Source organism: Camarhynchus parvulus, chromosome 3, assembly GCF_901933205.1.
Source record: "Camarhynchus parvulus chromosome 3, STF_HiC, whole genome shotgun sequence".
NCBI classification, from domain to species: domain Eukaryota; kingdom Metazoa; phylum Chordata; class Aves; order Passeriformes; family Thraupidae; genus Camarhynchus; species Camarhynchus parvulus.
The window spans coordinates 100582444-100604837 of record NC_044573.1 but is presented as its reverse complement, the minus strand read 5'-3'; the positions used below and the strand labels follow the sequence as shown (position 1 = coordinate 100604837).

The window sequence follows — 22394 nt, the reverse complement described above, 5'->3', positions numbered from 1 at the left end:
AATGTGGTTTTAGAAAATATTTCAATTTCAAGAGAAAATATTCAACATGTTAGTCATAAAAGTTCAGATAAAATTATAGATAACTCACATAAGCCACTAAGTTGCTCAACATCCCCATTTCTGCTTTAATTTTTATTAATTTTTATTTCAAAATATTTTCATAACATATTGAAATGAAATATTAAAATAAAGTTCATTCCCTGATAATTTTTTTAACATTTAAAAATTGGTTTTGGCCAGCCTATCAGGAGTTTTCACTGATGCAGTAAAATCTCAGACTAAATGGTATAACTTGCTGCTAGAAAATAGTTTTGCGCAGCTTTGGGTTTTTGACACATGCTAAATGAATCCTCCAGATATCACCCACAATGATGAAGTTTAACCCTGGTATAAAAAACCAGATTATACATTTATTTCCTATAGGGAAAAGGGTAAGATTTTGCGGTTTAATTTTTTTGCCTTTTTGTTTTGTTTTGTTTTAATCTGCTCTATTACCATAAAAATACTCTGCTGGGAGTTGATGGTAAGTGACTCCCTGCGCACTTACTGCATGGGTGCCTGAAAAACACAACAGTTCCATGTCACTCCAAAACACTTCTAGTTCTGGATAAATAAGTTTCCAGTATCACTGCCAGTAAAACAAATATTTACATAGTTTTGGGCATATATCACATTTGTAGAGCATCGCTTTTGAATATGTAAATTCTGGTTGCCAGTTATTTAATTGTGAACTCAGTGAGAGCTTTTTTTTCCCCTTTATGTTGAATTATATGTTAAAATATTAAACACTGAGATTATATGAAATTATATTTCATATTATAACTGAGATAATATGAAACAAGAAATACATTCTAAGTGCAAATTTTCAATGTTTGATCTAAAAATGCTTTGAATCCCTAAAAGTCTTGGCCTTGTAAGTCAGACAACACAAAATTTTATCTCACTGAAATACTGGCAGTACACATTTACACTTGATAATTAGAAGGAATTTGATATCCAAATGTCTTTGAATATTTTCCCCACAGTTATTCAGGTATCATTTAGAGAACTGAAGCATAACCAAAGATATCACAGGGATCTATTGACATGCCTTCTGGAAAAGACTGTTCATTTAGAAAGGGAAGAACAATGTATTATAATCATGCCCTTGAAGATGTCTGAACGTCTTTAAATTGGAAATGCTGAGCTAAATAACTTCTCATTTGAATATAAGGAAGATCTTGCTCTCAAAACTTCAACTGATCTACCAATGGCTATGGATCATCAAGAATGGAAATTTAATTTAAGCTGTAAAATGAAAAGTTTGAATTTTAAAAGTACCTTATATTTTTAAGGAGTATAGGTCCCTTCATATTTACTTTTGTGAGTTTACTTATTCATCTTTAGAAGAAAATTACATATACTGCAACTATCTGTTGACGGATGTGTTACAGATTGTACTGGTTTAGGGCAATTTTGGGAAAAAATCAACAGGATGATGAAACTGGTAAAATGGGCAAGACTAAAACCCCTTGTGGGTTTTGCACTGAACCTCAAATACACAGAATCAAGTAGCAAGGTATTGAGAAGAGATATTTCAGTATTAGCAACAGGATGAAGTTGTTGGATGTCTTTCAAATTATTATGCCAGTCCAGACATTTTTTGCATAATGAGAACATCTTTCATGTGTCAGAACAGGTTTTGATTATAACTAAATAAGTGAAAGCAGGGATATGTTGATAAGGTCACCTTTAATGTAAAGTTTGCTCTGAGTTGTCTAAAGTATTTATTGGAACAGGGAAATCTGCCGATGAAGTGAGGAATTCAAAGAAAAAATATTTTAAACCATCATATTTTAGAAGAAAATATATACATCCCCTTCCTCAAAAAACACACTAAAATGAACACACCAATACTGAGAAAAGAGAACTGTTAAAATAAGCAAATAAAATATCAATAATGAAATATAAGTTTTGTTACTTACCATTAAAATTATTTCTTCAAACTCATGCTACTAAATTGGCTTTATTTTTTTTTAATTATGTTTATTAAATTACCCAGGGAAAACTTTGCTCTATATATGTTTGAATAGTCTCTGTCTGCTTGTCGTTGGATTTTCCTGAAAACTGTCATTTCATGTGTTCAGAGAAAACAAAAGAAAATGTTGATTTGAAGAGCACATTATTATACAAAGAATGTACATCCAATTGGTGCTGGGTGATTATAGGCTCAATGTATGAATTTTTTTATGTTATCCTATTTATATATAGTATCACCTAGTAAGATTAGTATGTTTCTTTTAAATAGCTCAGAGGCATTTAATAGCTAAAATCTGTCCTCTAAGATAAACTTGGGAGATATAAACTATAACAGTAAGGGATAATTAAAAGACTTAGAGGGTAGCTTCATGGATTGTTTTTCTAGATTTTTGCCAGAGATTCTGGAGCTCACCTTTGGACAGGACTTGAAGTCCACCTACACTGGACATTTTTTCACCTTGTGCTTGCTCTTAGTACAAGGTGAAAACACATTTTCTGAAACATAGTGTGAATGCTTCTAAACACCTGCTTTCTCTTTTTCCGGATGCTCATTTGTTCTGAAAAAAACCAAATTGCCTTTACACATAGCTATAGCCACTATATTACAGCAGGTGAAGTCCATGAAGTTTTACTGTAACTGCTGAAATGGGAAGGGTGCTAGGACTAAAACTAGGATAAACTTGGAACAAGCGCTACAGAGATCTGTCATTTGACAATCATGAAAAACTTTGAAAGTAAATGAAAGTATTGGAAGTCAACAATTACTGAGTTGTAATAGCAGTGCAGCATAGGAAAGGCTGTTTCAGAGAATATATATACATCAAGCTTACAGAGCTAACAATCATAGCAGAACCTTTAATACAGCAGTGAAAATGGATTAGGCTCATAGAGCCATTGAAGGACAAAACAGTTTGGGTTGAGAAGGACCTTTAAAGATTATCTAGTCTAACCCCTCTGCAATGATCAGGGGTATCTTCAACTGTCTCAGGTTGCCCAGAGCGCCATCCAATCTGACCTTCAGTGTTTCCAGCAATGGGGCATCTACGACCACTTTGGTATGTGCTTCATATAGATGCAGGCACAAACATATTTTATATGTAGCAAACATTGTAATAAAGATCATTTTGTTGATGATGATCAAAATTTGAGTGCCTTCATTAGCATATTTTAAAATTGATAAATCCTAGTGATAGCCTAGTAAGCTGTGTTGCCACAGGCCTAGGATCAGAGAAAAAGTCAGACAGTCCTTTTCTTCTGAGTTGTGTTTATGTGTTTCTGGAACAGAAAAAGCATGTCTCACATACCCTTCCAAAAATCATATTCCCTCTTTTAGTCTAGTTCCAAAATTGCTCTGAGAACTTCAGTTTTCATGCTAGTATTATTTTTAAGTTATATTTTGGAAAGGAAAGCCTGAGAGAATGTTCCAGCACTGAAGTTTGTTACTTAACATTAAATAATTAAATGACTGTACTTAGTATAGAAATGTTAAGGCTATATCTTTGAAAGCTAGGAGGCAAATCAAACCTCCTTAAGCCTGCTTCACTATTATTAATGGAGGTTGACATACAGAAAAATATAACATAAGTATGATCTTTAAGCTCCTCTTGTAATTCTAAAGCATAGAACACATGGCAGTGGCAAAACTAGAGAGCCTAGTTAACTAGGCAGGGGTCAGGGAATTGCTTAACTAGGAGTCAGGGAATTGCTTTTCTGTGTTTTAATCTTTTTTCCTGCAATGCTACACAGACTAATTATTTAGATACATTATGATGCCAATTTGAGCAAAGAATAAATGAGTGTAAAACAAGTTTCTGGAATATTACTTCATTATGATTTTTCTAAAGATTTCGTTTACATGGTCTACAACATTTCTTAACCAACACTTCCAGGTGGGCTAGGCAAATATGACTTAAGGAAAGGATTGCACAGAAATTTTCCATTTTTGTTTCCACAAATATTGAGAATTAATTTATTCATTTATTTGTTAAACATACTTCCTCAGAACTTTGCAGTCTTTCTACCCTGCCTTCATTTCCAGGATGTGTGTACCTTTGGGTGTGTATATATACGTGTGCAGATTCGGCACATACAGATAAAAATCTGCATAGATGACTAATATATTAACACAGCTAGAAACTGTAATGGGGAAGGGTCTTAATCCAGCCTTTAACCATTTACTCGTCTTTCTGTGGAAAACAGAGTTTGGAAAAACATCAGTTGCTCTGCCTGTTTTAATTTCATTGGGGTTTTTTGAGGTTGCTTGTTTGTTTGGGAGTTTTTTGGGTTTGGGTTTTTAATGCAAGTAATTATCATTATAACAATTTAAGCATTGTATTTTTTTTCCTTTGGAGTGTGGTAAAGTATGTTTATTTTTCAACTACAAGTCAAATCTTTGAACAGATCTGGTTTTCATTTAGAAAGAAAAAAAATCTTGTGTGCTTCCCCTCTCATTTCCCTCATCCCAGATTCCTAAGTCTGGATGAGCAATATGAATAACAGGATCAAATTAAAGTCATCCCCTGAGAGAAATTATCTTAAAAACCGAAAATTAAAAGATGCCAGAAATACAAAAGAAAACTCACCAGCATACATGCCTAAGACAAATGTGTGGTTCTATTTCTATTAGTAGTGTGTGCTGATATCAATGTTGGGTATTAATGATATATTAATAAAAAAATCTAGTCTAATAGTACTGCATATACAGATGAGAGAAATGTGGAAGTAATTCCTTTGATTTTCCCAGATCTTTCAGGCTACTTTGTAAGACTTCTAATTACTCCAATATACAATTCTAAACATTTTAAAATTCTTACCATTCCTGATGAATAGGGTTTTCCTTTATTATTTCCAGTCTACAGATAATTCACTACTCATCCTAGCTGGTTGCTAAGTATCCTTCTCTAGGAAAGGTAGACACCAAGAAAAAACAAGTGAGTTCTCATAGCTTAGTCCAGAATTGGAATTGAAATATTTTATTAATTTATTAATGACATGTAATTAATCCACAGTGAACTTTAGACTCGGGATCAATATCGGTAATACAACAGATAAATCATGTTACCAAACCTCTAGAGAGAACTAATAAACAGTTACATATCTCCCAGCCCCCAGAAGCACCTCCTCCCCCCCATCCCCTGCACACCCCACGTCCCAGGTAGCTCCTCACTGTCACTGGGCAGTGGCAAATGCTCCCTGCTCTGGTGTGCACCCCTGCAGGTGTCCTCTTTCCAGCCATGGGCTGCTGCCTCTCCTGGTAACTCTTCATGCTGCTTCAATACCACTTTTCCAGGCCGGATCCCTCTGTCTTTCTATTTCTTTTACTGTATTCAACAGAATTTCTCTTCTGGTTAGTTCTCTGGATAACTTGGCAGATAGTGGCCTTCCTTTTGTCACATGGTTACAAGAAGCACATTGAGGCGCTGAAGCATGTCGGCAGAGAGGAAATGAAGCTGCCAGAGGGTCTGGAACACAAATCTCCTGAGGAGCAGCTGAGAGAACTGGGGTTGGGATTGTTTAGCCTGGAGAAACTGAGGCTCAGGGGCAACCTTATTGCCCTCTTTAACTGCCTGAAAGGTTGTAGAGAGGTGGAAGCTGGTCTTTTCTCCCAAGTAACAAGTGACAGGACAAGGGGAAATGCCCTCAAGTTGCACCACTGGAGGTTTAATCTGGATATTAGGAAAAAATTCCTCACTGAAAGGGTTGTCAAATATCAGGAACAGGTCACCCAGGGAAGTGGTAGAATTATCATGCCTGGAAGTATTTAAAAACATAAAGATGTGGTGCTTAAGGATATGGTTCAGTGGTGGATTTGGCAGCATGGACTCAATGGCCTGAGAGGTCTTCTCTCAGGTACGTTTGGAGCAAATCCCCTCGCTGGTTCTGCGCACACCACACCCCACAGATGGGGTAGAAACATTCCTCTCAGAGAAATATTAGAATATATTTCATACAGACATAATTTTTGTTTGTTCAGCTTGCGTCATTCTGTTAATTTTACCATGTATAACCATACTTTGAGATTAAAGTAATTCACCTGGGTGAAGACAAGGTGGGGAGGTGGTTAAAAGAGACACAGGATGAAACTTAGAGGGATAGCAGTAGAAAAATTCAGGTATCTTAAGACTTTACTGCTTAAATATGATGTGGTTGTCCTTGAATTCTGAAAAGTCAAAGAGATATGTGACATTCCTGTAGGAAAACTGGCCTGGCCTGGTTTAGATATTTTAAACATTTTGGATGAGACAAGATGGCTTCTCCTGTGTAAGTGATTATTTCTGCCCAAAAAATCTGAAAGGAACTTAAATTGATTGTTTTAGACTTACACAACAGTTTAAGACTTCTGAAGTTAGACATGTAAACATGCAGCCTTTACTGTCTATGACTAGACATCAAAGCAGAAATTACTTGAAAAGTCTGCATCAAAGCATGGTTTCCTGCTTCATTCCACAAAATATTTCCAGCAGAATGCACAGTGGATTTCTATCTCTTTATAGATCATGAGCCAACGAAATAATAATCAAAATGAGCTTTCAACTGAAACAAAGCTCCTCCACACCTCGTTCTGGTTGTGCTGGATCTTTAAAGACTCTCTGTACTCCTAAAGCAAAATGAGCACTGATTTCAAGAGGGGAGAGAGACAGAGTATTTGTTTCACAGATGATCCAAAAGAGTTTTGCTATAGGAACAGATTCTTCTCTAGAGTAAATTGGCCTCTGCCTTTATGCTTGTTATTCTTTACCATTGGTCAACAAAACCTGTTCATAAAAATCTCTAATAATGGGTAATCCAGACCCTTCCAGAGATTACTTTTTTCCAATATTTAGGGTCGTAATATTTTTTAATGTTTGACATTTATTTTTGTAATGTCTAATATAAATCACTTTAGCTAGTCTTACTCCCAAGTGAGATACGGAGAACAGATTTTTCAAGCCTTCTTCTGTGTGCAGCAATAATTTGCATATTTGATGACTGTTGCTACATTTTCCTTCTGCATACCCTTCTTAAGGCTAACTGTTTTTTCCTGTCTATCCTCATCATCATGATTTTCAGACTGTTGATCTTACCTGTTATTTATCACTGGATTTCTCCAGCTGGCCCACAGCTTTCTTGAAACACTTTTCCCGAAACAAATGTTGACTTTAGTTAAAAGTGCTGCCTACATGCTTTTTAACCAGTCTTTCAACTGCTTCTAATGAGGAACAGTTGAACCAGATTTAAAAGAAAAGTCATGGAACTGTTTTTTTTGTTTAGTTGGTTGCTATTCTTTTTCTTACAAAGGTTCTCGTAATATAAAGACTGTAGTGTCAGAAATAATTAAGACTGATGTTACATATTGGATAAAAAAGCACATCAGCTCTTCTCATTACCATGTCTGCGTTGCTCTAAAATCTTTAAGGACCTCTATACCACAATTTTTTTCAAAGGCTTCTGCTTATTGTAGTATCATCTGATGGCAACAGAAACCTACTTGTTAATTCATTTAATGAGGAAAAAAGAACACAGAAAATAATTCTCATTTACTTACAATGCCCAATCTGGCATTGTAGTCACTGGGATCAGGCCCTTGGTCAATGCCTGTAGCCATTGCCTCCACCCTGGAGCACAAGAAAAGAGAGTGAGGCCATGGAGGAGTCGCAATATCACCGTTCCCTTAAAATTCCCTGGATATTCTCCATCAGACTGACTCCAGCAGTCAAACGCCACCTGCAGAAGGACCAAATCCCAAATTTTCCCAGGAGAAATTTGCCCCACCCACCCCCTCCCACAGCTTCTTGTTGCGCTCTTGCTCCAAAAAGTCGGAACCTGAGGCTGCCAAGAGGAAAAGAAAACCCCAGAATAGTTGTGGGATGAAGGATGATGCCAAAGCATGCTGCCAGGGAGGTTCTGTGGCTCCAGGGGAGAGTGGAAAAGCACCTCGAAGTGGCACAAACCCTTCCAGAGCATCTGGAAGTGGAGCAAGCCCTGCCAGAACGCATGGGGGTGGAACAAACCCTGCCAGGTGCAGGGCCAGGGACTCCAGTGTGGCACCAGCCCCTGACAGTCATAACTGCAAAAAAACAGAAACAAAATCATCACCTAGACAGAGGAAAATCCAGCCCAAAATGGGGAATCCTGTAAACCCGAGGCTGGAAGCAGTCAGCAAGGAAGAAAAAGAAGATGAAAGGATGATTCCCCGCAGGATCAAGCATAGATAGCTCCTGAGGAGGGGTCTCTCTCTGTCCCCTCTAAATCTGGCACCATGGAGCCTTCCAGAAAAAAAGGAACTCAGCCTGGGAGAACATTTTTGGATTCCTCCTGTGAAACTGCCTCCGATGGGTTGGAGAAAAGCATCAGCAGTGAGAGTGAGAGCCTGGCAAAGCAGCTGGATGGGGAGGAGAGAGGCAGAGGGTGGGAAACATCCGGATGGGGCAGGTGTGGCCTCAGGCACAGAGAGGAAATTCAGGAACCACCCTGGATCCTCACCTGGGCCTTCTGGTGCCTTCCCTCAGCCTCAGGAGAAGGAAAACCAGGATCCCTCCTCACACCTGGCTGGGAATAAAGCCCCTGACTCCAAGGAAGATAAAGGGCTGGAACCCTCTGGCATGTCTTCCAGGAGCGTTTCCTCAGAAAGCCTACTTCCACTCTCACCTCTGGCAGATGAAGAGAGGAAAATTTCCCAAGCATTCTGTCCCATTGAGAACCCAAATTCTTCGAGGAAGGGATGTTGGTGTGGTGCAAGCGGCAGCGGCATCAGTACTGGCCAGTGGGTGAAAGCAGTGAAGAGAAAGCACCAGAGGGCCTGTGTGCTCTTCACAGATGGTACCGCAAATGAGAAGAAAAAAGTTTTCTCAGTGTCTCTGAAGAGCCTGAAGCACTTTGACTGGGAGGAGAAGCAGGAGCTCATCGAACGAGCCAAGAAGAACTATTGCAGGGAAATCGAATGGTGCCTCCAGCTGATGCTGACTATCGGATCCGAGTGGGCTGTCATTCTTTCACCAGGTCCTTCCTGGAGTATTTTGCTGCTGATATCTGCTACCCAGTGAGGAAAGAGGGATACCAGAGTGTGGTGCAGATAGCATTCCCAAACACAGGGGAGAAAGGGGCTGGACTGTCTTCCTCAGACACATCCCTCAGAAACCCCTGAGGAAGCTCCTCCCTGACAGGACCAGAACTGCCAGGGACAGGGACAACAAGAAGCTGGTGGAGTTCATAGTAAAGACAAAAGGGGGTGAAGGGTGTCTCCTGGGGATCTTGAAAACTGGGAAACAATCCCGCTGGCTGAAGAAATTCCTGAATTCCAGCCGGTACATGACCTGTGTGGAGACTTGGAAGATGAGCATCAGCTGGACCTGGTGGTTGGGTACCTGAAGGATGTGTACAGGAAGATGGACCAGGAACCTGCACCAGATCCTGGGGATCGATAAAATGACTCCATGTTTCAGAAGGTTAAAAGAAAGCTTTTACTAATAGGTAGCATCCTTTTACAACCAGGATTGCTAAGGCGAAGCCTGATTGGTCTCGAAGTAAAAATCTTTCACACTATTGGTAAACTATGAATAGCAGACTCTGAAGGTACATATCTATAAACAACATGAACAGAAAAAGACATAAAAATTGTTTTCATTCTTCCTAAGTTTCCCAGGCCTGAAGCTTAGGAGTATTCTCTTTGACTGAACTGAGAATCAATCTCCAAAAGTGGTGCCTGGTGGCCTCTTTGCTCCTGACAAAGCCAGGACGTTCCTGGCAGGGAAGGCTCCTGGGGGTTCCCCCTTCCTGCCTCATGGATCTCCAAAGGTGGGAAATCAGATTGGTGCCCAGAGCTGCCACCTAGATCAGAAAGATTTGGATTCTTGTTTTGTTATGACAAGTAAAATTCCATGGAGAAGGAATCCAGGTTTGCTTAAACAAAAATACTCCCTTCAGATAAAGCTGTAAGATCCTGTCTGTCTCAGTCTCACATTATTAATCACTGGGAAACAAACTCACAAAAAAAGAAAAAATAATCTCACCGTGTGGCTGAATAACACATCTGTGGACATTATGCAAAGGCCCTTTTTACGTCCTTATCCTGGACTATGCTAGCAGCAATTCAGCTAGCAACAAATGCCAGCTAACTTAATTTTATACAGTCTATGGTTTTTCACATTTGTGCATCTGTAAGCTTTCCAGCAGCTTCCTTGTGCCAATGAAGAGGAGAAAAATTTCCAGATATTCCTGGTGCTGCCATGTACGCTCACTGTACTTTTTTCCAACAACTCAGGTCAGAACTTAATATCCCAGGACAAGTTAGATTCCAAATATCTATGATGACTTTTAAACCGAGGATTAATGTTATTTAAATGGCTGTTCTTAATGACCTTGGATTCTTACAATATTTATTATGTTAAATATAGAATTGCCTTGGGATATGATATTGCATATTTCAGAATCTATTTGCACAGATTGGAATGGAGCTTTGAATTGGTGATTATTGCATATATTATTGGGTAATAATATTTATTATTATAATATTTGAAATCTGATTTGACAAGTGCCAATGGGAAACTTGTATTCTTGACAAACTTCCATACTTGTACTTCCTACAATTGCAGCAAAAATTCTAATGTAAAGGCTTATCTCTTTTCATTAGGTGAAACTGTAACAGAGCAAATAATAAAAAATACAGCCATGCATGCATGTTCTAAATTGTAAATAAAATTCTCTTCTTCTTCAGTCATAGCTTTCTGCATTCCTTTCACTGAGTATTATCATACAAGGGTTTACTAGCAGATTGCTCCCTCAGAGAGTTCATTTAAATGAAATATATTCATAGACATTTGTAAACACAATTATTTGAACCAAAACAGAAAAGTTGAGCTGATTCACTTCTGGAACAAAATACCTTATGTGCTTCATGGAATTCAATCAGAAGTAACCAATGACATTCAAAACTCTGATATTGATTATTCTCAATTATTTCTCCCTAAACAATCTAAAAAATAAGAGGTCTGTGAGATTATTGTGTGAATAGCAATTCAACTAGCAAAAAATCTAAGAAAATTATAAAGGGTAAGTAATGCACAAGATGGACATGGAGAAAGAATAATTTATATGGAAAGGTTATGAAATACAGAACTCAGAAAACACCATTTGAAATTAAGAATAGATTTCAGAGTTGGAAAAGAAATGGATGGAATTGATTTATGAAGCATGGAAGTATATAAATTTGTTTAGAATGTGGAATCAGTTACATTATTCAGGTCTAGTATGTTTATTACTTTAACCCATCATGCTCTGCTTCAGTGCTCAGAGTGACAACATATTAAAAAATATCCCCATTCTGTTGTTTCACCCAGGAAATTTGTATACTGGAAATGTATTTCTGATGCTGGAAGAATAAAATATTTACTTGCAAATAAAGTACATATAATGCCGCTTTGAAGCAAAATTTTCTTATCAGGTAGAGGTATATTAAATTTTTGATCTGGGTAACATTTTTCTCTAGGACAACAACTATCTGGCAACAATCAAAGTTTATTTTTCCGTAGTCACTGTTACATGTGAGATCTCTTTGTCAGATGTCTGTAGACTCAGGATGCGGAATACAGCAACAGATCCCTTTTATTTTATTCTGCTTAATGGTGTGATTTATTTAAAAATTAAAGTGTTTAAAGCTCCAGGCATTCTGGGAAGTCATTGTGTCAGGTGTTGTTCATTAATCCCCACAGCAGATTAAAGTTGGTGGATGTAAGTAACTGATGGAGTGAACTGGAACTGTCTGCATAAAGAACAAAATAGACTACAAACAGTAATAAAACCCAGGACTTTTGATGTAACCTGTTAAAGTAAGTAATAGCTGGGGATCTTTGCTATATTGAAATAGTCTTGAACTCACACTTTGTAATAAATAGAGGTATTTTAGTGTTTAGCTTCTGACTTTCCTTCAAATGAAATGTATTTTAATTTTTTACCCTTTCCTGTGCCCATGAATTACAAAGGCCTAAAATAAAATCTGACTTTAAAATGTAAATTGGTAGATACAGTGTTATGCAAATCAGTGGGTATCTCATGTTTTGAGATAAAATTATGAAGAGTGGTAAGGCCAGAACTGGAGAAGAAACTTAATATTCAGCCTTAGCGAAGGAGTTAATTTGGCAACTAGTTAACAGCTCTGCAGTTTACCAAGATCAGGATAGACATTCACACAGCTAAACTCAAGTCTGGATGTGAACCTGCTTTGCTAAACTTTCACATCAGTATAAAAATGTGTTGCATAAATTGTGGTTCATACAGGCAAACTTGTATGGTTTTGCAAGGGGATTTACTTCACGTTGAAAGAGTAACAGTATTTGAGATATGTCTCTCATACCTTCAGTTTCAAAGCACTTTTCTCTGAACACTTGTGTGTCTGCTTCTGAACAGACTTCAAAGATGTTGTCCAAGCTTTTATCCAGGCTATATCATCTCTGGTTTTCAGTCAAAACTGTCTGTTATAATCCACAAACTTAGAAGGAGCATAGGGATTAACTTCCTTTCCTCCCCCATGCTCTTCTGAGGAGATAACTTTAACTGATGATACCATTCTCCATCCTAGACCTTTTTCTGGGAGAGGAGAGGACAAGGAATAAAGATCAAGTAGGAGAAGGTCACTGATTCCCCCGATTCAAATTTACAGGGACTTTTGAGGTTCTTTTAATATAGATATTAGTATCTGACTTCTCTTAGAGGCACAAATCTCAAGATGGATAGTATCCTTCTCTATCCACTAAACTACCCACCATCCAAGGTACATGTAATAGAATTATTATTGTGGCACTAAAGGACAACATTTTTTATATAACTGCTGTGAAGAAAAGACTGGAGATGGGTGCTGCAGCGCCAGTGTCACTAACAGACAGTGTCTTTATGTTATTTAGGTGACACCATGCAACTGCATATGGTTTCAACTCTTAAAACTAATTACTGATTGGTAAAGGAATATAATCCCAGACAAGGCTCTTAATAGTGTATGAATTTTCCACTAAACTGAAGTGTCCTAATACTGATAAATTATCCCATGTGAAACAGGCTTCATGTTTTTCAAAACTTGGCTAATAATAAGTCAGACTTATTGGTTAAAGTGTTAGAAAAAAGTTCCAAATTCCTCTGGGTCTAATATTTGTAGTTCAGAATGTCTCAATTTATTAAAATTATTATATGTGAATCCTTCTTTTTAAACCTAGAAACACTAGAATATACAGATACTAAAATGTCTATACTTAAAATATTTTTAATCATTTGCTAATATTATATTATAGTGTTGAATAATTGCAATATAAATAGGTGCATATAAAACTAACGTTATAACATAAAAATATAATACTACAACATTATAGGAGCAATGAGACTCTTAAAGAAGAAGAGTAGACAGATATTGAACATACATCCTACACTAAGATACTAAGCTGAATCTGAGATTATCCTTCCCTTAACAACTATTTAAAGGTAGTTATTTGTAAGATTACCCTTCAAAAGCCTTTTTTGTGATTTCAAAACTTCATCAGGAGTTGTGGCAAAATGATTGAAGCTGAAGTAGCTATGGAACAACTACCACTGCTAGAAAATAAGTATAATGAATCAAAGGAGTGACAGCCACAGCTCAAGGCAAGCCACAATTAGGATTCTTAAACAAGGATTTTGATTAAAAAATTGTCTTAATTTGAGAACTTAAAAACCCTTAATTGTTCAGAGAATGAATTCTTAACATATTCTGAAATTTGACCCATAGGTTTTGCCAATTTATCTACATTATATCAAGCTAATTCTCCATCTCTATATTTTTGATGCCTACAATAATTTTCCTACGCATCTTGGCGAACAGCCTGGAAGGGACATGTTATATGGAGTGGCTGAGTGTGGTTCTCCTGCATTCACAGAGCAGTGGAATGCCACCTAGCAAAGCTCCCTGAGTGACCGAAGGGACACACAGGAGAGGCTGCCCCTGAGCCTCTGCCAAGGCTTCTAGGTGGCAGCAAATGCATCGGCATGGGTGACACTGCAGCAGTTCACCACGAGGATACCAAGGCAAAGAACTGAAGGAGAGGACACTCAGATGACACTTGCTCACACTCCCAAGAAGCTTTATTCCTGGAATAAGTCAGGAATGAGCAACAAAGAAAAGGGGTTTGGCTAGGGTTCTTAAAGGGAGCCACTCTAAGGGGTGGGAACATCACACAACCAATGGGGAAACACCTGGGGAGGAGGAATATGGAACCTGACAAAACCAATGGAGTTAACACAGGGGAGGGGAGAAGCTTTAAGAACAAATCAACTGTTAGAAGCAGGCTGATTGACATAGAACATTCTGGAATAAAATGGGTGGATCTGGGTTGACAGACAGGAGTAGGGGCTGGCACAATTTGGATTGACAGGGCCATACAAGGAAAGGAGAGGAGGAACAGGGAGATGGACACACTGAGTGACAGCTGAGTGGCAGGAAAACTTAAGAGTCAACAACTTGGGAGAAACCATCATGAGGGGATAAAATGGGGATACATGGACTGAACCATCTATACCTAACTAACATTGAATAACTCACTTTTACAATAAAACAACGGCAAAACTCATAAGAACACACTGCCACGGCTGAGGTCACTTGGTTTGTCCAGCCTGGAGAAGAGGAGACTGAGGGGACACCTCATTGTGGTCTTCAACGTCCTCACAAGAGAAAGCAGAGGGCCAAGAACCAATCTCTTCACTTCATGCCCAGTGACAGGACTCAAGAAAATGGCGTGAGTTTATGTCAGGGGAGGTTTAGGTTAGATACCATGACAAGGTTCTTTACCTGGCTGCCCAGGGAAGCGGTCACAGCACCAAGCTTGGCAGGGTTCAAAAAGAGTTTGGACAGTGCCCTAAGACATATGGTGTGATTCTTAGGGAACCTTGTGCATGGCCAGGACTGCATGATCCTGATGGGTCCCACGCAGCTCATAATATTGTATGATTCTCTGATTCTACAAAGATTTTGTCAATAGAATTGTATATAGTAATCACTGAACTGAGAGTCTGGAAGCAAAGGCAAAAACATTTGAAACCGAAAAAGAAATTTTAAGGAATAGTAAGTCCACTAAGATGCTCCTCTGCTGAATTTAAAATTAGAATGCAAATTAATTGAGACCGATATTGGGCCATAATGAATAGGACACTATTCACTGAAGAGTATTCACCATTCATTACTGAAGATTCATGCTGAAGATACAGCATGACCAAAAAGCTAATGTTTGTTCTGAGTAAAGCAATATCTCAGCTGATCAGTAAACCTTGAGAACTGTCTTATATTTCTGCTGCTTAATGCAACATTTTATTCTGTGAGTTATATTTTGCTCACTACTGTGAGCAGAAAATGGTGTGTAGAACTGTCTTTATACCCAGAGTGGTCTTTCACACTGTTTGGTTTTCAGCCTCTCAAAATAGATAAACTAGAATATAGTTCTGCAAATAAATTCCAAACTACAGTATGAAGTTATCAATTAATAATTTTCTCAAGTAACTTAAAAATAATTTCAAAGAAAAGACAACTAGATATATATGTTTGCTATATGAGCTCATTAGGCCTAAAAAAAATTGAAAAATACATCTAAATGTGGACACAATGAAATTAATTTATACATAAACCTGCTATATTTAAATGTCTGCATCATGAGAAGCAGTTTTCTTTATCTGCCCTGTGTTATATCTGTGTATTTGAGCAGGGCTAACTAATTTTCCTCTTTGCAGTCTTATTTTTTTGCGAATGTACTTTGCTGAACTTGCAAAACATCTGAACTTGCATAACACCACACACAATCAATACTTTCCAAAACTGAAGACATCTTGTTTCTCTGAAGCAGTATTAGAAGACCATAGGTAATTTTGTTGGGAGTCTGCAACTCTGTGACTAAAAGTGTTCTTAGAGGTTTTCATTTTTCCTGGAAGGATTTATTATTCTATTCTTCAATCAAAACTGAATGTCTTCAGTATCTTAAATGTTATCCATCTTAAAAAGTGTATTTTTCAACTAAATTGTAGCAGATCTTAAGGTAGCTTAAAATTTTTGAGTATGCTAATAGATTGCATAGGATGCTATTGATGATTTACAAAGCCAAGTATCAAGTTTTTCTCCTGTAAAGTTTTCTTTATTATTATTAATGGGTAGTAATTTATAGTTAAGACAACAGTACTAACTCTCATAATTGAAGGTAGATAATAGTTTTGTGGACCACATTTTAAAATAATAGTTCCAGCACCTTCTGGGTTTTGTCTAATAGATTAAGATTCTCAACTCAGAAGCAGGGTAAAGAAGAGAGGCATTTCACAATTTTGTGCAATGATGACCACTTTAGAGAGAGTATTAAGAAATTGTAATATCCCCAAATATTTAGGCTTACATATTTTGGTCCAAAATTTTGCATTTTTCTATAATGGTTGAACAGGTGTAACAGTTTTGCTCATTCCCATCTCTGCATGCAGGTCTTGGCTAAGCCTGCCAAGAGCTTTCTTGCTCTGTTTCCTGAGTGCAGTGATTGTGTTCATCCTAACTTTCAAAAAGATTAAAGAAATTTATCTGTTTCTCTGATCACAACATAAATTTTGAAATGTGATATGAGTCCTATATAGAGCTGCAAAAGGTGAAAAAACATTCAGAGTATGTACATCACAATTTTCTGAAGCTTGATCTCCTAATAGTTTGGATAGAACATTCTTCTTTGCTACTTTTACTGACAGTATGAAAAGAATGGAGAACACTAACAAGGACTTTCTAGACTTCTAAAAAGATAAATCATGCTGAATGAATCACTGTCAGAACACAATTTGACTCTCCATTTTCTTTTTGACTGCTTCCTTTTTCTTTTTTAAACTGATATTAATGGTTATTCACATGAGTCTTCCTCTCAGTTTTTTATCTCACTCCTAGCTGGACATAAACATCACCAGGATAAAACCATAACATTTGAAGACCCTAGATGAGTCTTGTTTGTTTGCTTTGAAAATTTTATTCATTTCAACATGTATCTTTTAGTCTTTAAACTTTGGACACACATATTTTTGTTGTAATCAACAGGGGCAAAATGCTGTTTGATCAGCAGCTTGCTTTCCCTGGAAATCCCTTCAAAACTAACTAATCAGACATCTATTCTTGCCCCCTTTTCTCTGTTTCCACTCTTTCTATGAGTATTTCTATTAATAAAAATAGCAATAGTAATTATAACAATGTGAAGCAAACAAAAAACCACAACCTAGCATACATTTATTTCTGGCAGGCACTAATTTGCCAAGGACATCTAAGCAATCAGAGAGTATTTCAAGGCAACTTCAGAAAATATCTGCTTTACCAACACTTAGAACTCTTAATCTGCTGATGTGAGATTCTGTGATTTGACTGTGAATTGACTTTACAGCTTAACTTCTGGAAAAATCAGGGAAGCCAAGTAACTGGCTGTAATCACAAATTACTCACTGTCTTGGATTTTCGCCTTGTTCGCATCAGTTTACAACAAAATATTCCTGCCCCACTGAAGAGTCTCCTGTCTGATATTGTTACTGAGGGGATCATTCTACTATCTTTAGCAGTACAAGGTTGAAGTCATGGGACATTTACATTGTCTCTAACTACAGCTACAAAATTCTTGTAATTTTTTTAGCAAGTTCATATTGTGTCCTGTATTTTTATTTAAAGTGAATAATCTTATAGCGCATTGAGAGGTAGAGACAGATACAAAAAAAAGAATCTGAGAATGGGGAAAACTTCTAGATCTTCATACTCAGCCAGGTGAGGCATTATTAATCATAATAGTACTGAGCATAGTTCCAGAAGACTCTGTAATGAAGAAAAGAGGTCCTTCTTACTCTTCTACACCAACTCATCCGTCCCCCCCCCCCCCCCATCCCCCAAAAAGCAATTAATCTAATGTGAAAGTCATGGAAGAGGCAAGAAACCTTTTTTCTCCAGAGCAGAGAGATTAAGTATATATTAATTTATTAAGAGGTATTAGTTAATTAGTATTAATTTATTAAGAAGTATATGTATTGATTTATTAGAGGTTTATCTAGGGGACAGAGACATAATATCTAAGTAATGAGTTACCATGAGTGGACATGTGATGTTTCACCTCCAGAAAATCAAAGGATAGATGATGCTACATGCAACTGTAGTAACCCTTCATCATTCCCCTTCCCCAGCATGTAAATACATCTTGTACACACAGCAGAAAGAGTAATTGAAGATCTCAGAGGATGAGCTGGGAATTATAAAACATAAGGCACAGGATGTTATCACAGGGGTACCTCAAATGATATTGAAGAGGTTAAGGTAAAATATTTAATTTCTATGGAAAAAAAATGCTAAGCTGTCTGACAGAACAGTTCGTGTGAGAGGACATGTCAAAGCTTCTTTCCACCAGACATCATCTTCCACAGCCTATATCTGCACCAAAAAAAGCAGCCAAGTTTACTGTAGACATTTACTGTGTGCTGTAGACTGCTAATTGAAACTTTTTGTCGTGTGACTTGTATCTGAATACTAGCTGTGATTATGGATTTTTTTTTTCAATAGGCTCTACCTCTATGCATTCTTTCCTCTTGAGTGAGGTTATCTAGATTTAGTAGCCTATTTTTCCTGTGACCACATTTTTTTCTCTTCCTTTAATATAATTAACATTATTCTTGGCTTCACTTTTTAACTCATAACATACTGCTATATATCCCTCAAAGAATGCTAAAACGTGCCAAATACATAAACAAGGAATATGGACTAAATTATATTTTCATTTTTGTCGACTTAATTTAGTCTCCTATAATCCTTCTATCAATAAGTCCCACAGTATTTTTTTTCACCCATTCTAATAACATTTAAACCATAACCTTGATTGACCTTTAAGGGTGAGTGGCTTAGGAAGAGGGAGAAATGCCAAAATACTGTAGTGCAGGATGCAAGTCCTGAAAAATATATTTCAAGCTTTATCTTTTCAGATCATGCTTTGCCCAAATCATATGGGACCTAGAAGATTGAATTCCATCTTTATTTACAACTGCTTGAATCAATTCTGAGGGTAATAGTACTAAATAATAAATTTTTTGTCTTTCATCAAACTCCATGCTCAGACAGTGTTTGAATTGCCCTACTGGATCTATGGTTCCATGGATGAAACTTTATTAATAATTTCACTGTATTCACCCAAACTTATTTTCACTAGTTTAATAAGTATTTTCTGCCCTCATATCCCTCCCTGAGGCACACCACTAACGATTTTCCTAAATCCAGACTTCATGCCACTTATCACAACCCTTTGAACCCAGCAGTTAACCCAGTCTTAAATCCATGTCACTGTCTCCTTATCTGGTGTATATGTAGTCAGCTTGTATATGATGACAGGACAATGTTGAAAAATTTACAAAAGCCAAGATAGCCAGCATTCACTGGTATCCCTGGCTACCCAGCAGGCCAATCACCTCATTGTTGAAGGCTCTCAGGCTCGTAAAGCATATTCTTCTCCAAAAAACCATGCTGACTATTTCCTTTGTTGGCTGCTTCCTGCAACAAGGAAGAATGGGAAACCAAAGAAAAGTGACCTTGGGAGAGTACTTGGACGGTAATTTACCTTCTTGGGCACTTTTTTGTTTTGAAGCATGGATTATTTTAAAGTGTAAAAGAAATCTGTTGAGCTCTTTTTGCCATAAACCAAGGGTAATTTCTGTCAGATACTTTGAAATTATCTGTAATAGTAATAGATAGTGAGCAATTTTCTGCAGAGAACATGCAATTAGTCCTTTTTATCTCTATTTTAATTATGTGATTTATAGAGACAACTCATGAATACTTCTGCACCATCCAGACAGACAGCATAAAGTATTCCCATGGCAACATGAGATGGGTCTGCTTCTTGTTATCCTTGTTTCCCAAACCACACATGCTGGCTTTCTCTTAGAAGAACCTTTTGTGAATTAAGAGTGATCTGCTGCAGATACGGCCCTTGGGCTGTTCACAGTTCAGTTTGTGAAGTTTCTCCAGTTGTCTGTAAGATTCCATGTGCTATCTATTATCCTTCCGGAAAAGCTTAATTCCTACAGAAAACAATAACATAAAATAATAATTTAAATGAAGAGCAGGCTACCATGCTTTTGGAAATAAAAAGACACTGATACTAGAAAATGAATGCGGGTAAACAGCCGCTGAAGCCCAGCTCCTTTAAAGCAGTCCATGGTAAAACATTCAATTGTCATACTATGCTATTTCGATGAGGTTCAATAAAGGTGTGCTCTGAAAAAAAAGTGTAGTAGGAGATTGCCTCCTCAAAACTATTCAAAGCTGAGACCATGAAATTTAGCACTGTTGGTGCCTGTGACTTCAACCTGAATGTGAGTTGTTGTAGGCCAAAGCTCTCAATTATGTGAAATAAAGCTGATATCTCATGCTTACATAAAATAAAACAGTAAATTAAAACCAAATTAACACATGGCACACCATAACCAAACTGATTAATCAAAAATCAATGTAGAAATAACCATATTTTAACCTAGCTCCTGGAAGTCTGAAGAAGATTTCAAGAATGAAAAGGATTTTAGAAATATTAGGGATTCTTATTTAATTGCTTTAGAGAATACTTAACTCTAAGAAAATTGAAAATTCAAAACAAGGATATAGGGACATTGATTCTATTTTGAACCATTCTCCTGGGCTGCCACATGGCTGCGTTTAGAAGTCTATCTTGGGTGGCAAAGTATCTGGGTGATATTAACTGAGACAGCACAGAGACCTCGTTGTGATCTTCATCATCTTCACCGTGGGAAGTGGAGAGGCAGGTATCAGACTCTTCACTCTCATGACCAGTGACAGGACTCAAGGAAATGGCATGAAGTTGGGTCGGAGTAGGTTTAGATTGGATACCAGGAATAGGTTCATCACCCAGAGGGTGGTTGGGCAGTGGAACAAGGTCCCCAGGGCAAGTGGTCACAGCAGCAAGCCTGACAGAGTTCAAGAAGCATTTGGACAAGGCTCAGAGGCTCATGGTGTGATTCTTGGGGTGTCTTGCATAGGGCTAGGAGCTGGACTTGGTGATTGTGATGGGTCCCTTCCATCTCAGCATATTCTATGATTCAGATTCTTTGATATATGAAGAACAGATTGACTGTTCTGTTACATAAAGCACCAAGATCCGTACAAAAAGCTACTGTCAAAAAAACCTTGAGGATTATTGCTTTCAAGTAATTTAATCAGAATTCTGTATTATGCCTAGTGCTCCTGTGTTTCTGGGCAGACAAGCACCAGCTGATATGTGGGAGCACGAGCCATGCAGCACTTGAATAATTAAGCCTTATGCATCTGGAACTGGTGACCTCTACTGGGCATGGTCAAGTGAGCTGTGTGGTCACATGAAGGCAAACTATGCATGCACAGTGGTCATTTGACTGCAAATTCAGAAAAAAAAAAGACCAAAAAAGACTTATTTTCTTTTCAAGCCTGAAGAAAATTGCAGTTAAGCAAAGGAAACAAAGATATATGACCACCATGGTTTTCTTGTCCTTGAAAATATGGTCACAACTTTTCTTTCTGTATCAGAGACAGTAGATATCAATCACTGATGGAATGGGATCTGTTTTAGGAGAAATGAGGCTACAGTTCAAAGGGTTTGTGCCCCTTTGATAGCAGATGTGTTTAAGAATACAGCCTCAGTCATTTGCTGGAAGATGTTTCCTCACTGTTCTCATTTCCTTTGTTCCTGTTTTGAGCTCATCTCTATTCATCTTTTGGAGACTTTAAATTACTGTGATGATGCTGAAATCAGTTACTAGAGGGTTAAACTTTGAAAAGTTAATGTGTCTGGCTAGTTTTGGCATGAATATACAATGAATGAGTTAAAATGTACAAAGTTTCAGCAGCTGCCCTTAGTGGCCTGTGTAGCTTCTCCTGAGCTTATTTTCTCTTCATAGGAGGTGTCATTAAAATAATATGAAATGCAGTAGAGAATGCAGGAATTCTTCTTTCTCTTTCTTTGCAGAACACAGATTTGACCAAACAAAGTCCTGAGTAACTTAATCTGATCAGACTTTCTTTGTACAAGGGTTTGGACTAGATGATTTCAAGCTTGCTTCCAGCCTGGATTACTCCACAGTTCTGTGATCTACAAAAAGCACTGAGTTAGGCAGTGTAATGAAATTGAAGGTTATCCCTGCATTGGGAAAATCAGCAAATGCTGGTCATATGAGTGCAATCATCCTAAGATTTTCTATCTTTCCAAAAAAACCAATATTTTTTTTTCAGAAGGAAATGTATAGAAAATTTGCACTCAAAAGTTCAAGTGACAAAATACATTTTTAACCAGAGAATTAGTAAATATCAGGAGACCTTAAGTTGGGGAATTGTAAATTGCAGGCAAAATTCAATCCAGACAACTATGCAAAAT

General features: G+C 37.4%; 1 pseudogene; it reads left to right on the top strand.

The window, feature by feature from the left end:
* Positions 1 to 22394, top strand: part of LOC115901811 — a 150086-nt pseudogene that overhangs the window by 110954 nt on the left and 16738 nt on the right.